Here is a 16,307-nt window from a genome sequence, read left to right as displayed (position 1 = left end):
CTTGAATACTGTAATTGAACTTCGACGGTTGATGATGTAGTACGAGAACACAAGGTTGCAAGATCACTTAAAAGTCATTGACTTTATTTAACTCTTTCTTTCAGTTGTATAAATATATTTATAATGTATGTTCAGATATTCATACAACAATATATTCTGGGGTTTCTGAAGTTTTCTGAAAATGAGAAAAAAATGCTGGTGCTGGTTGGCAACTTAAAAAAAAAAAAAAACACTGGCAGGGAAAGAGTTAAATAAAGTCAATGGATGTGTGGATGGACTCTAGCTGAATTGGCCATATAGCTCTGACGTTTTTTTCCTCACATTTTTTCCGGCATCTGCACAGGAGCAACACCCATCCCGGCATGCTCAGAGGGAACATTGAATACAAACCTCCACCTCCAAGCTAACAACATCATCATCAGAACCATAAACAAAATCTTTCATGCACAGATTCAGACCACTTGCTGCCATGCTTGCATGACCTTTCTCCAAGAGTAACCGCAGCGCAGAACATTACAACCAGAAAATCTCCACAACTAACCATGTCATATTGACCTAATGTCATGATTAAAGTCAACAAGAAATCAAAATTGACTCTCTTGGCCTACATTGTTTAACATAAAAAATAAAAAAAAATTTACCAGAAAAATTATGAAAGTCCGAAGCAAGGATGACATAGTCCTGCACAACTTCACAAGCAATAAGTGGAATGGGAACTTTAGAATAACACAACAGTCATGATTTATTACACTAGAACGCTATATTCAACAACAACAACAACAACAACAACAACAGTTCATTCTGTGTCATGTCATTTTGCAGTTTCTACACCATTGCACATGGTTTTCAAGCCCAACAAGTGTTTACATGTCCTCTTGAAAAGAATAGCAAAGGTTTTAACCAATTTCAGTCGGATTTGGCCAATTAATTCTGACTCTTTTTATTCCAACTGTGCTACTAGTCAAATTACAAATGGATTATTGGGGTCCATGTAAACACAGCTAATGAAGAAAAGGCATGAGAAAATGAAGCAAGGAAGACAGAAGAGTCATCAAATGCTGGCATACGCTTCAGGGAAGACTAATAAACACAAACACTATCTTTCTGCCTTTCTCCATCTCTTCTCAAAGACAATTTCATGTTCCTTCATTGGTTGTCACAGAAACAGTGTTAGATAGTTTCCAGATCTGCACTGTATGATGCATTAAGCTGTATGTGTGTGGGAATGACCCTCTCCACTTCTCATCTGACTGTGGGTTAGGTTCAGCTGAGGTCACGGCAGTGCGCTAACGCTACATCAATTAGTCATAGAACTGCTTTTACACGCACACAAAGGTTTTCAAATCACAGCCCATGCCGTTTTATTATGCGTGCATGCATGTGGTGTTTTCTTCCTATTTATTCTTTGTACGTTTTGTTCTTGTCAAGTGTTTTTGACATCAGTCATCTGTAGTTACTGGACACTTGCATAATTTCATTACCCACCTAAATTCTCCCTCTCTCATTTCAAATGATGTATCACATTTGTAACTGTATGAGACAATGGGTGTTAAATCTGACAGAAAACAAAGTGATCTTTTAAGTGTGTGTGGTGTAGATGAGATGTTAATTAGAAATGTTCCTGAGCTCTGTGAATAGTGCAGAAGAATTTATCATTCAAAAGAATCAAGACATGACACATTCATAAGCAGTCAACACATCAGAACTGAAAACATGTAACAGTTTAAGCTCTGGGTGAGACAAACTGTGACCATGTGACACAAAAACACCTGTTAAACCCACTGGCAGAATATCTACACCTTTCACAACCCTGTTGCTCTCACCGCTCATCAGTGGCGGAATGAATCAACTGCTGTTGAAGAATCTTCAGCATGAAAGCAAAATAAATGATATTCTCTTATGAGCCAATAATGTAGGGTTTCTCAGCGTTTACTATTCGCATGGGCCTGACCTGACACACCACGCCCCACACACACAAAGGGACACTTGACATGATCGACATCTTGTATTCAGTACAGCATTTCTCTCCTTGTTTGCTGTTACAGTAGATGACAGTGGCTTTATGCGTGTGTCCCGAGTTCCCCTCTGAGAGCGCCTGTCTCTCTTTAGCAGCTCAAATTTGAGCCTGCAGGAAATCAAAGCGTGCTTTAGATTAAGCCAAACGGGCAGGGGCTCGTGGGGGACGCTCGGGGTCTTGAATCTCTGATCAGGGTGTTATATAAAGCTGCTCCAATTCATGCCTGACCAGAAACCAAGCACTGCAACATGAGATGTCACACATGCTTCTCACTTATGAAAGACACAGTAGGGAACAATGCAGCAGATACACAAATGATATGACATTATCTGATCATTAGCATATCTGCATTGCAGTAGCCTTGATCGGAAGAGATCCTGACACACACACTTAGCACAATCTCTTTCACACAGCTCCAGCTCCTTAAAATACATATACATAATACATACAGCTCATCAACCACTTCCTGTTTGAAATGATCTTCGGGTCGATGCTTCTAGAGGATTCGCAGATACGTTTTATAGACAAGTGGTGGGCCAGTCAGGAAGCCTAAACTCACACACTCTTGCTGCAGTGCTTGCAGATAATTGCCCGTCGCTGCTGCATTACAGTGAGTTAGTGACTGCGGTGATGTGAACACATCTCTGGGTCTGATCCACCTTCAGGTACCAGTTTTAGGTCATTGCAGCTGAACTGGAATGAGATCCAGACCTATTTGCTTAATTTATATGCCAAACCCACACACACACAAACACACACAGTTTGACTTACATTAGAGTCCAGAAACATTTGCCAGCAATTAGATCTGTGCTTAGCAACCGTAGAAAGAGCCAAAATAGAGCCACTTTTCAACATTGATTTACCAAAGGCCACATTACATCAAATGTGTGTAAGAAAGAGAGAGAGAGAGAGAGAGAGGGAGAGGGAGAGAGAGGGTGAAGTAATGCAACCTCTTTAAAATTCAGATCATGTCTGCTCCTTAACACAAGGAGGAGCCACATCAAATCAATATGAGCTGACTTTTGTATGTATGTGTGTGTGTGTGTGTGTGTGTGTATGTGCGGGCATATGGGTGTGAGCATGTTTAGAATGAATTAATATATGGGTATTTACTCTTTTTCTTGTGTCATGGCGAGATTCAGTAAGAATGAATTGTGCCCGTTGATAAATCCTGTCATGCAAATCAGGCAACAGTGCAAATCATAGACTTTACAGCCTTACAACACCACTGCAATACACACCTGAATCAGCTCCTTAAAACACCAGTGCGCTCAACTATACTGTGTGTACTGTAAGAATATATAGGCCTAACTCTTTTCTACATCATTTGATGAATCACTGCTGCCAGGATCAATAAAAATAGTACATAAACAAAATAGTTGGTAATTGCAACAGGCAAATAATTGACATGTCTCGTTTGTATTAGAAGGGTGCATGTTTGAGGTAAAATGATAATGACTTCATTTAAATAAGCCTGGTGTAGATATTGTCAGTTTAAACTGGATTGCAAACAGTAATTACAATAATAATAATAAAAAAATTGGATTGCATATAGTTAAGATATTTATACATCATGCAGGTCATCATATTTTATGAGAGAAGTGAACATAAAAACCATTAAACTATGGGAAATTAAAACTGAGAGCATAAGACTAAGTGTGTGTTTGTGCACGAGTGTGTGTCTCAATGAAACCATTTCCAACATGACCAGAAGAGCAAGGTAATGCATAAACTAATGTAAGCAAATGCAATCTCTCCTTTTGATATATTCTGTACTGCAATCTGGACTCAAGTGTGCATGCAAAAATCTTATGACCGGTTGCATGCTCATTTATCTAAACACACTTAAGCCTACGTAAACTTGCAGGCGCTCACACACACACACACACACACACACACACACACACACACACACACACACACACACACACACACACACACACACACACACACACACACACACACACACACTGCAGGTATTGATTATGTCGTAGTGGGGTGAAATGAGAGCTTGCTGCAGAGACCTGCTAGTGAATAATGGAAGTAGAGAGAAAGAAAGAAAGAAAGAAAGAGAGAGAGAGAGAAACAGGGGGATGGAAAACTGAGCAGACGAGTGTATATGCCTTCAATATAAGTATTACAGGGCACTGAAACAAACATCATCTTCCATGTGATTTTCAGCACTTTAATGATTTGAATTTGTTGAAGTTACAAGCCGATTTGTGAGTGTTTAAAACATTTTCAAGCCCTTTGATAAAACATGGCACAGTAAAGCATCACAACTTCCGATATATTTTGTGCATTTGCTCATTGTCCTTTTACAAACTGCAATTATTACATAATGGGATGCTTCATAACTTACAATTACATTTATTTTGTAAACGCTACTTCGTCACTAATGCTGATGTTTTAAAAGGGCCTTTTGTTGGGCAGAAAGTAAAATTTGGTAATTTAGTGTAAAACAAGAGTACACCCTAAGAAGAAAGGGTTCTATATAGGCCTTTATCACACTTCTGCGTTCGAAAATGGGAAGCTTCAAATAGGAGCATTAAAAAAAAAAACCCGTACACTGCAGCCTGTATCAATGGCTGTGAACGGGATTGTTGTGATTTAGGCCTATGTCAAATTCACCAGATACTTCCAGACGTGACGTGAATTAATTCATATGCGTGTGATATTCTATTCAAAATATCAAACATTAGCCTACAGATTGATTATTTTTCACTCCTGACATAAATTATGAAATGAATGTCACTGCAACCTAGTTTTATCATAAACAGTGGTCAAATATCAAAGCTGGAGTCTTTAATCTTTCTAATGATACTCAGTTTGTCCAGATCTTTGAACGGTTAATTTAGAAGGGGTACTACATCTAAATTCTTTTCCTTTTTTTAGTTCTGTTCACTTTTCATGCTCTCAGAATTCTAGGTTCCGGGTCAAGGTGAATCCAAACTGAACGAAAGATTTTTTGTTCTTGACACAATTTCTCAAGTCTGAACTGTCACAAGAGACTGAAATGACAAGAAGACCCAATTTCAGAACCACAGCACTTCAAAAACTCCATTGCTTCTGTCTGCTGATATCTGGCTCACCCCGCCCATCTCTCTCTCTCTTCTCAGTGTCTACCTCTCTCATCCTCTCTCGGGTGACTTTTGATGGGCAGGTCTTAAGTGAGACAGTTAATTAGATTAATGGTAACTGGCTATGTGCCTCAGGAGACTAAAATGTGTGTGTGCGCGCGCGTGTGTGTGTGTGTTCTGATGAAGTGGAAACTTTTTAAATTCCTTAGTGATAAAAGCATTTCAATATTCATGAGCTTTGTTTTTCTAATCATTAATAATGTATTAATTGAAAAAGCTGCAGTATGTTCAGATGGGAGGGTGGAGATGCAGTCCAACATGGTAGTACGAGTTGAGAGCCCTTACAAAAGGCAGCACAACAAACATCCATGCCTTTGAGCATGTACACACACACACACACACACAGACACACAGACACAGACACAGACACAGACACAGACACACACACACACACACACACACACACACACACACACACACACACAGGGGAACATGTCAGAGAATGGAACAAAAAGCTGCAATAAAATTGGCCTTCATGACCTTCATAGTCTCTCTTGTTTTCTCTCTGTTCATTTACAGCCCTGTGCGGGTCTCTCCATCTCTCTCTGAGCACTTTTCTCCAACAGAAGAGCTTAAATCAAGGGCTGCTGGAACTGCAATAGCCCTGTCTGCCGGTTCTCTGTAATGAACAAAAGCTGGATGTGTGTGTCTGTGTGTGTGTGTACGTGTTTCAGAGGCCTTCAATCTAGTTCACCTACCTAGAAACACAACCAAAACATTCAGACCTGTCCAGAATTTTGACATTTTCTAAAGAGGCAACTGCTAGTGTTTTGGGTTGTTATAAAGTTGTTGCTAGGTGGTTGCTAGGCTGTTAGCTTATTCAATCAGAGCAGATAGATATATAGAAAGACAGGCAGGCAGACAGATAGTCATGTCACACACTCACAGTGCAGTCGTCTTCCCTCCGCTGGGCTCTCTGGATGCCCATATAAGGATATATTTCTCAGCACTGACCCCTTGACCTCTCCTCCTCTAAAGATCCCACATACATCAGCTCTACTGTCACTGTAGCAACAGTGTGTGACTCCAGTAGCTACTCTACATATATGTGGAGATCAGAGGTTTTTTTTCTTGGGTGTGCTAAGGGACGGCTTAACAGTCCAGAGGGGGTGCTAAGATTTTTTTTTTTATAAGTGCTTCAATAACTTCAATATCCTACATTTATTGCATTTTATTTAATTTTCCATTTGACCTCAAAACTATACATTTACAAGATCGCATTGTAAAGTGTGCAGTTATTAAGCATGTTATCAAATTCGCTGAACATCTTTATTATTACATTACTTTATTACCATTAACGTGTCGTACCTGACCGAGGCCTAATTGACTCCTCCCCCATCAAGATCTCCTCCCCCCTCCCCTTTGTTTATACACATGGGAACATTAAAACATTTATAAACTTCTTTTTACTTTTAGGTTTTTAATTACTTTTTTATGTTTTAAATTGATAAAAACAAAAAAAATGCCAGTGCTATGCACATTCCCGGCGAGGCTATAGCCCCAGCATGCTCCGCCACTAATGGAGATGCTTGATGTGTGTGTGTATGTGTGTTTTTGATCCTCCTTGGTGTCTCTGGATCAGGTTGTTGATGGATTTTCAGAGGTTTCCAATTCTGTTTTATGCTTTATTGCACACACATACTCCTACATCTCTGATGACAGGCAAACATCCAAGCGAGACAAAAAAGTCATCATATATTTACTAGAGGTCAAATAACAGTGTCTCTCTTTTTCTCGTTCCAGCATTCAGTCTGGATTTCTTTTCTGGGAAGAGCAGCCATATCCACTTTTCCTCGGATTACCGTCTACTACGGAGCTGCATATTCCACACAAATGTTTCTCGCTCACACACACACACACACACACACACACACACACACACACCCGGCAGCTACTGGACACTCAGTAGAGACACGGCTAACCAGAGAGGCTGAGTTCAAGACAAACTGACAGCACACAAATCAGAGAGCAGAGCCCAATCCCACCAGATCATTATCCACCTAATTTCCGAACAATTCAGCACGGATCGAGAGCAGATGAGACCCATCAGCTCCAGCCAGCAGCCCCTCAGATGAGTCACAGAGACCCCGTTCCACCCTGCTGCTCCTGTTAGCACCAAAGACACCCAGCAGCTTGTTTAGATGATCCACAAATGTGGCGATTACACCTCTGCCACAGGATGTAATGACTGTGTGAACTGGGGTAAAGATAAATGAACTGATTTGTTGGACGGGTGCAAGGCAAGCACAACTGCTTAAGAGAAAATTCTACTCATTAGGGTGTTAATAATGACGAACAGGAACAGTCTGACAGGCTTGGAGAACCTGAGGCCATCTGCACCGTTCTACTGATAGCACCAATAATGCAATTCAGAGAGGCATCAGTCTTACCGCATTAGAATAAACCAAATTCTCCAATCACACTTTCCACCTACTGACAGTTCAGTAGTCCCACCTCAAACCAAGAGAAGCACCACAGAGCTAAATATTTATACTTTTCTAGAACTCAACCTAAAAATGGCTTACTCAAAACACTAAATTAGGACAAGTAAAAGTATTTAAAAAAAAATATTTATAAAAAAAAAGCTTCCGAAATTACGTAATCCCTGCCATTTATTAATTTGACAAGATTTCTTTTGTGGACTCATTCTTTATATTATTACTTGCTGATTTTTACTTGATATGTGACAATTTGAAATGTCATTTATATGCATTACTGTTCAAAAGTCTGGAGGCATATATACATACAAAATATACATTTTAAAAAATGTATTCAGCATGGATGCATTCAATTTATCAAAAGTGACCGTAAAGACATTTATAATGTTACAAAAGATTTCAAATCAGTGCTGCTTTTATCTTTCTATTCATCAAAGGATATTTTTAAAAAATAATCATGGTTTCCAAAAAAATATTAAGCAGCAATGTTTTCAGCATATTAGAACGATTTCTGAAGGATCATGTGACTGAAGACTGGAGTAATGATGCTGGAAAATCAGCTTTGCATCACAGGATTTTTTTTTTTCTTTCAAATATTGAAATAGAAACCAGAAACAAACTAAATATAACGTCATCTAATATTAATTATGCTACTAATTATATTAATTATTTTATTCAGATAATACAAATATATTTTTTGTGTGTTTTTAGTTGAGAGGTGACATTTCTCCTTCCTTCTAACTTGAGTATATGAGAGCTGAGATCAACAAACCTCTTACAATGCTTCCGTCTCATGGGTTTTCAGCATTACTGATGTCAAAGGTCACACAGTGAGAGCCGCAGAGGGAGAACATACTCATCACCCCATTGTATATGCAAATAACCTGCGACGAGGTAATTAAAATCTCCATATAATGAAGCCAAGCTTGGGCAGGAATATAGAGCAAAGGGAGGGAGAGAGTTGCAACAAAGAAGAAACATAGAGAAAAGTATAAGAATACTTATAAATCCAGAGGAAACTTGTGGTAATATATGTTAAAAATGAACCTACAGTATATGTATGACATCAAAGTGAGACAGAACTTAGGTAGGGTAAACTTGTGAACCAGAGCATTTTTAGAGATTCTAAATCATTGTGCCCTTGAGCAAAACACTTGACTTTCTGTCCGCTGACATAACTTTCCTGTTCAGTATGTGGCTGCTATATACAATAGTTATGTTTCGGTCCTAAATGACTATATTTGATCAAATCTTATAAGTGAACGAATACAGTATAGCACTGATTCATAAGTCTTCTAAATGTGCTCCTGCCCTCAAAGACTAACTAGGCTATATCAGTAACACATCAGAGATCAAACAAATAGTCTTAATAGACAAGCTTTTAATCGATTGGTAAAAGTTAATGAATGAATCTACCGCTTCTCTGAACCGAGTTTGAGTAGAGAGGCACTGAATCAAACATCTTGTCTGAGAACAAACCAGGCATGTCAATTGTGAACTAATATCTTTCGACCGACAATAAACCAATGGGATTAGAATGTTGTTCATTCAGTTCAGCAAAGCATAAGCAGGCAGATGAAAAGTGTAGCACTACGCCAAGTTTTATAGGTGTACACACAGCATAATCCTCAATTTATGAATGTGTAAAAATGACTGATGACATCCACAATTTTAACTGCAAGGAGCCTACTTGAAATGCATTGCTATGGTGCCCAATGTAATACAATTTCTCAATAGCTCTTTTTAAGCACTTTAAGCATATAACTGAAACTCATAAATTATTTTTAGGCTATTGCTGTCATTTCTCTTAAGCTTGATAAAAGCCCAAAAGGTGACAAAATGGAAATAAAAACAATAGATTGGCTTTGAAATCAGATATTGTGGCATTATTTCTTGCGTTTCTTAGTATATCATGTAGAGGGGCAATTTTTAATGAAAAATAATATGATTTTTTTTGGTGATTTTGAACGAATCCCAAATGAATGACTCAATTATTCACTCATAATATTCTAATCTAAGACATTCATTGGTTGCAACCTACTGGCGTAAATACGTGACCTACAAAAATAGTCACTGTATGAATCACAGAACAAATCTGAGCAAATATTTTTGGTGAATGGATTCAAAAGATTTGAGTAACAGACATGAATCAAAACCCTAGCACTAATATCAAATAACTATAAAGTGAAAATCAATGGAAATGGCATGGAATTGCTCATTTATAATATAGCAAAAGCTAATTTTGTCAATATAATAACATCTGGAAAGAGGTCACCAAGGAGATCTAAAATACTTTGATTTTGCAAAAATGTTATTTCATCAGAATACATGGCTACATTTCAGTGGCTGTCAATAGAAACTAATGCTGTTCTGGCATCTACCAGCAGGGATCAAAAGCTCTGCTATGGATACTGGCCATGCACTTAGTGTACTGTAATGTGCTTTTGGTAAAGAGTCTCCTAAATGACAAGAAATCGTACTTTGGAATGCTCACTAAAGCATTTAATGAATTATTAATATACTCCTCCGACCATCGTTTTCTCTGCACAGACCAGTGAACAAATCAAACCTTTTATAGAACTCTGACACCCTCCATACACGTTTAGAGAAGAATATGGTGCAATGAGTGAAAAAATAGTCTTTGTGAACCAAAGAACTCTGGTGAGGGGCGGGATTTAGCAATGTCAATCAAATGACAGCCAATTCCATTCGAATACATTGATGTCATTGAGCTCAGCTGTTTGTTTCCTGAAGGTTCAGTGAAGTCATGGCAACTGGTTTTCCGAGGTCACGGGGGAAACTTAAAAAATGTCACCATTCCAAGTTTTCAATGGAAAACTTGTAATCGGTCCCTCTTTCTCTACTGGCATGTTTCAAAATCATTTTTCTTTTCTTCTCTTTCTTCCATCACTCTTTCACTGTGTATGCGTCTATCGAGTCTGCATCTGTTACTGTACCACCCGCCCACACACACACACAGCTATTACTCATAGAGCAACACACACACAGACACAAATACACAACGCTATTACTCAGAGAAATACACACACAAATGCATTATAAAAGCTTGTCAGTTTTTTCATTTCAAAAGGTTGTCTGAAAAGCCAAAGAAGCTCTCAAGAGACAAAAACTAGTAGAAAAAAACAGGGAAGGACAGATGACAAAAAACAGACCTGTATTTCAATGGCAAAAATACATGGCCTCTAACCTGTATCTGCACGAACACACAGTACATTCACACACATACAGCGAGCGGTTGGACAAAATAATGTAAACACCTGTGAATTTTTACATTTCATTTTACCCCAAAATGTACATTCCGTCATTTAACTTCTTGTTCCCTACTTTTATTGTTTTCTTTAGAAGGATATGTTAGGAATTTTTTTTTCTTTTAACAAAAAATAAATGGGGACTATGGCTGCTGTGCTTTAAAAATGTTTTTTTAAAAAGCTCAAAAGCCTGTGAAAAGTTCATATGTCTAGTTCAGTATATTCCATGTCTCCTGAAGCCTTGCTTTGTGCAAGGAAGTTTTTGGTTTTAAGTATTCACTGACATTTGAAGAAAGCTATTTGAGTAAATTGAACAAACTACCCCTTCAATTTTTTTTCATTTATTTAATTCTTCTGTTCAAAGATGCTGATGGGTCAAGGATAGACGGATAGACTACTGTTCGATAAATGAACAGATTGCAATATTGATTGTGTAACGATCACTTACATCCATTTCCTACATGGCCGTGTCTTGAGTTTCACAAAACCTCCATTTTAAAGGCCAAATTGCAGTGATGCGCACCAGTGTCAGGTGTCTGATGCTTCTCTCTTTCTCTTTCTTTCTCTATGCAGAATGAATGACAGCTCCAGAAATGTTTACGAGTCAGGTAAATCATGACCTTTGACACTCTATTCAACACCTGTTTTTTTCACTTGCATGCTGATCTAGCAGCACCAGCCCATGGAATAAGGCAAAATATAAATGCGAGAGAGAAAGAAAGAGAGGGAGCGAGGTACTATAATAACCGTAGGAGGTAGAAGGCTTCACAGGAGCAGACTTTCAAAGAGGTAGAAAGAAGGGATAAAGAAGAAAGAAGGAATAACGTTAAAAGGAAAGTGCTCTGCAGGAAAATGAAGCGTCTGAAGCTGTTTGGGACGTTTCTATTGAGCTCCACTGAAGGTTTAATCAATCCTCCAGAAAGCGTTTGGTGTACATATATCACACCAGGCTGCATTTGGCACTAGCACATGCACGTATGGACATGTAACCTATAGAAGTGCATTGATTTGACGTGTTTTCAGGACACATTTGGAAAAGAAAGGCGTGTGGTTTTTTTTACGCTTGTACTCTAACTAAACTCAGACATGGTTTTACATAAACACTCTCCAGTTGGCAGCACAACTATTCTACATGGGTTAACAATGGCCAACCATAGCGAGAATAACATAAACATGTACGTTAGTGTGAGTAGACACACATTTATGGGTACACAAATATGGATGAAGTTGTTAAACACCCCAAAATGGCAGGCTGTACCTAAAACAGGCCAGTCATCACCCCGGCAACCATCTGCACGGACTAAACAAAACAAAATCAGAAATGACACTTTCAATGAATGATACATGGCAAAAGCAGGGATAAAAATTAGTGAAGTGTGCGTGTTTAACTCTTTTCCCAGTGTGTTTGAGTTAAGCCACTCTCTGAGATGACTGACAGATGGCACTGGTTAGCTTTCCGGTGGCAACGTCCCCCTTACTTGTATAAGCCCAGCTGTGTGTTTATAGTCCAGGAGTGAGAATTATGCTCTGGCACACAACCCCCTTGAGGACTGATTAGCGTCTCTCTCTGTCCATCTCACTGTCCTCAGTCAAACATCCTTAAGGACTCATTAGTTTCTGCTTCTGTCCACACCGCTGTCACCCCACATCCACCCAAGACCACATCCACCCAAGACCAAGGCTGAATCCTAAATCGCATACTTCTACAGCGTACTAAGTTCACTGTGGATGGGTTAAAATACTTTGAGTATGTTTTAATATGGTCTCTAGTATTGGGACACATCGTGTATCGTTTGAATTTTAGTTTCCGGTTCTGCTTATCGATTCTGATTCTTATCACTTCCCAGTTTCGATTCCAATAAGGTAAAAAAAAAAAATTAGGTCAAACATTTAGATAAACTGTCTTTTTGCAAAACATTCTGTTGCAGCTGAATACCATGAACAAAAACCAGCAGCCTAGAACACTTACACAAGGAACTTTTGACAAAAATACTACAGCAAAAACAACTAGACTGAATAATATAAGTTTCAAACATTATTAAAGACAAGTAAACAGTCAGTAGTAAAATAAGAACATAAATTAGCAATAGCACCAATAAATACAACTGAACAAAATTCAGGTAGAGAAATTGAAATCAAATGTAAAATAAAAAGGCATAGTTTTCTTTTTAGAAATAAAACAGATTCATTCTTAAAGAGATATTCAGTCAAGAGCAGTGAGTGATTTTCTGTTTGTCTTTTGTTGTTGGATTAACAATAATGACACAGATGGCAGCAGGTTTATTAGGCTGCTGTCACTTTAAGACCGAGTGTACTGATGCACGTGCATTTTCTTTCACAACTGTTTACGTTCACTCAAGAAAAAAACATCCTGTTTACGAGGATATTTTGACAATTCTGTGTGTATTTGTCCGTTAAATTGCAATAAGAAACGAAAGAGAACTCAATTCAGTATAGAGTGGTGCAGTGGCTATAAACAAGAGCACAATTACTAAGCTTTCAAGAGCACAATTATAAACAACAAGGCTGTGAAAGTGGATGAGTGAGTAGGCGAGTTTACCTGTTCAGCTGATGACGTTTAATGTCCCCGACAACCCCTGTAGTCCAATTTAGCCACTTGTTAGCAACTGCCTTTTACAAGACAAGTAAAAGCTTTTTTAACAAAAAAAAAAAAAAATCACAAGAGGATATTACGGATGTATTCTATAGAATAAAGCGTGAAAATATCCTGAGCTTGTGTTCACTCCAAACCTTATTTCAAGCATTTAACCAAAAACCCATTCAAAAAGCCCATGGACTTCAGTACGATGGAACTTGAAATGCTAAAATGCTAACTCGTTTCTGGCCTAAAAAAAAAAAAATTTAAAATAGAAAAATAGTTATTTTAAATTGTAATAATATTTTGCAATATTTTACTGTTTTGATCATATAAATGCAGCCTTGTTGAGCATAAACGACTACTTTCAAAAACATTTTAAAAAATCACAAACTTTAGAACAGTAGCGTATATTTTTTACACTATAAAACGTTGAAAAAGTACCGTCACAAATTCCTTCTCTTGCGAATGGGAAAAGAATTGTTTCGTAATATTGGCCTGAACAGCACATACAGACCAATTCTATGGCATCTACAAAAATCTGACATTTTCACATGATTTGAGACACACTAATCATAACCTTGCATAGTATACAGTAATGATAGTGTGCGAATTGTACAAACCCACTGTACAAGCACACATGACAGCTATACGCAGACCTCAAGACACTTTTTAAGTGCAGAATATGTTCAAATTCACAAACATTATGCTTCACGGACTGAGAAAAACACTGCACTCATCCCACTTGGATGCAGAGAGCAGTGAATTCACCTCCTCACCTCCACCGTCCAGTCTGAATGAGAATTAGCTCTGACAGCTGGTTGTGGGGGCGCGTGGAACAACTGTACACTCACAGACTGTTTCCTTTCAAACCTGAAATGCTACAGCCACACGCTGAGCATGTAACTGTGCCATCTGTCACGTTTGGCGTTTTTTACTGTGGCTAATTATTTCAAAACTAGCTTGTTAGTCCGCTTGAAAAATACAATGTAATGTTTTGACAACATTTGTTGTTTAGTTATCTGAGATTTGAGGCTAGTTAATAAATCTGAGCAGCATTTAACTAACATCTGATTCAAGCATCTCATTTGCACTGAAATAAAGCTAAAGAAATGTTAGATTGTCGTCTTTTGACAACATTATATATATATATATATATATATATATATATATATATATATATATATAGTCAATTCAAGCTGTCAAAAATATATATAAAAATAAATATATATATTTATTTATATATATAAAATATAAAAATTAAAACACACACACACACACATATATATATATATATATATATATATATATATATATATATATATATATATATGTATATATATATGTGTATATATATATATATATATATATATATACATACATACATATATATACACATATATATATATATATACACACATATACATATATACACACATATACATACATATATATATATATATAGAGAGAGTTTTTTTCACTAAATGAACAAAACTAAGAATGATACTAATAATTAAACTAATATTTCAATACATATATTTTTTAACTAAAACATGAAAAATGCCACATGAGATTTCCGAGAACATTTTTGAGCAACAAATGGTTGCATCAGAATTTAGATGTGATTCATTAAAATAGACAGTTTGAATTGACTCAAGGAAATTAATCAAACTTACCACATCTATCAGTTTTTATAAACTTAATTTACCATAAATTAATTATTAATGAATATTAATGATAATCCTAAACAACAGATTTTCATTCAATTAAATGTTTTACATACAGAACACAGAAAATAACGTCATGAATGTGATGCAACAAAAGCCTATTAACTATTTTAAAAAGTGACGAAAAAAAATCTTTATTTTATTTAAATTTAAAAATCTCTCTTATACTCTAAAAGTCACAAGACAAGATCTTGAAGCTAATCCCTTAATGAAACAAAAAAAAAAGCTCATTAAAAACATTCACGATGTTGCTTAATCTTTTATCACCAGCAAAATCGCTATAATAAATATTCAACATATTGTCGTACATCCCTAATGCTCATTCATGCTGTATTCTAACTAAAATGCCAAAGATTCTCAAACAGCTGTGATGAGCAGTAAGAAACACACAGTGTGTGTGTGTGTGTGTGTGTGTGTGTGTGTGTGTGTGTGTTTCATTAGGCCAAAATGCTTCTCTTTTCCGCTTGGTTACAGAGGCCACAATTATCCTCCACTCATTCCTCCATCTGTTCTTACAATACGCCACATCTCTCCTTCATTCTGCTCTTTTCTACAAAATGAGCCACTGAAGCAGTATGTATGTAAGATGAAGTGTGCGTGCAGTTTAATTAGCGCATATATGCATGACAGATGACTGAGAAAGAGGGAGAGCATGCACAACAGTTCTTTCTTTTTTTTGCTGACAAAAACTAATAACAAGATGTAAATTAAAATAGCTCAGTTTAGTTACTTATCCTCTATGGCAGATGGGCTTGTACTCGTAAATACCCGTGGTGAAAACACAAAACAAATCACAGTGCTTTTTGATTCGACATGGGCGCTGAGCGAGCAGAATCTGTTATGCTTCAAACGAAAATCCCAATTTGTAGCTCTGCCTTTGAGATCAAAGCTTCCCATTCACATCATTTCCTGATTGTGTGTCTATTGTAAAACTTTAATGTTTCTCCAATAAAGGGATGAGAGTTCAATACACATACAGTGTGTGCAAACATTTTTCTAATATATTTGTTTTTCTTCACAAATTAAAAATCTGCATGGCAATTTGAGTGAGAAAATTAAATTTCCAAAAGCACTCGAGCTGCATGAACTCCACAAGTTTGTGTAAAACCTGCTGACTAGT

The 16,307-nt window shown here is 37.2% G+C and overlaps 1 protein-coding gene across 3 annotated transcripts in view; it reads right to left on the bottom strand.

Moving 5' to 3' along the window:
- Positions 1-16,307, bottom strand: part of slc8a1b (solute carrier family 8 member 1b) — an 82,636-nt gene that overhangs the window by 20,887 nt on the left and 45,442 nt on the right. The window lies entirely within an intron of this gene.

This window comes from Squalius cephalus (assembly GCF_949319135.1).
Source record: "Squalius cephalus genome assembly, chromosome: 20".
Lineage (NCBI taxonomy): Eukaryota > Metazoa > Chordata > Actinopteri > Cypriniformes > Leuciscidae > Squalius > Squalius cephalus.
The sequence above is the reverse complement of the archived record's forward strand: the minus strand, read 5'-3'. Positions and strand labels throughout refer to the sequence as shown.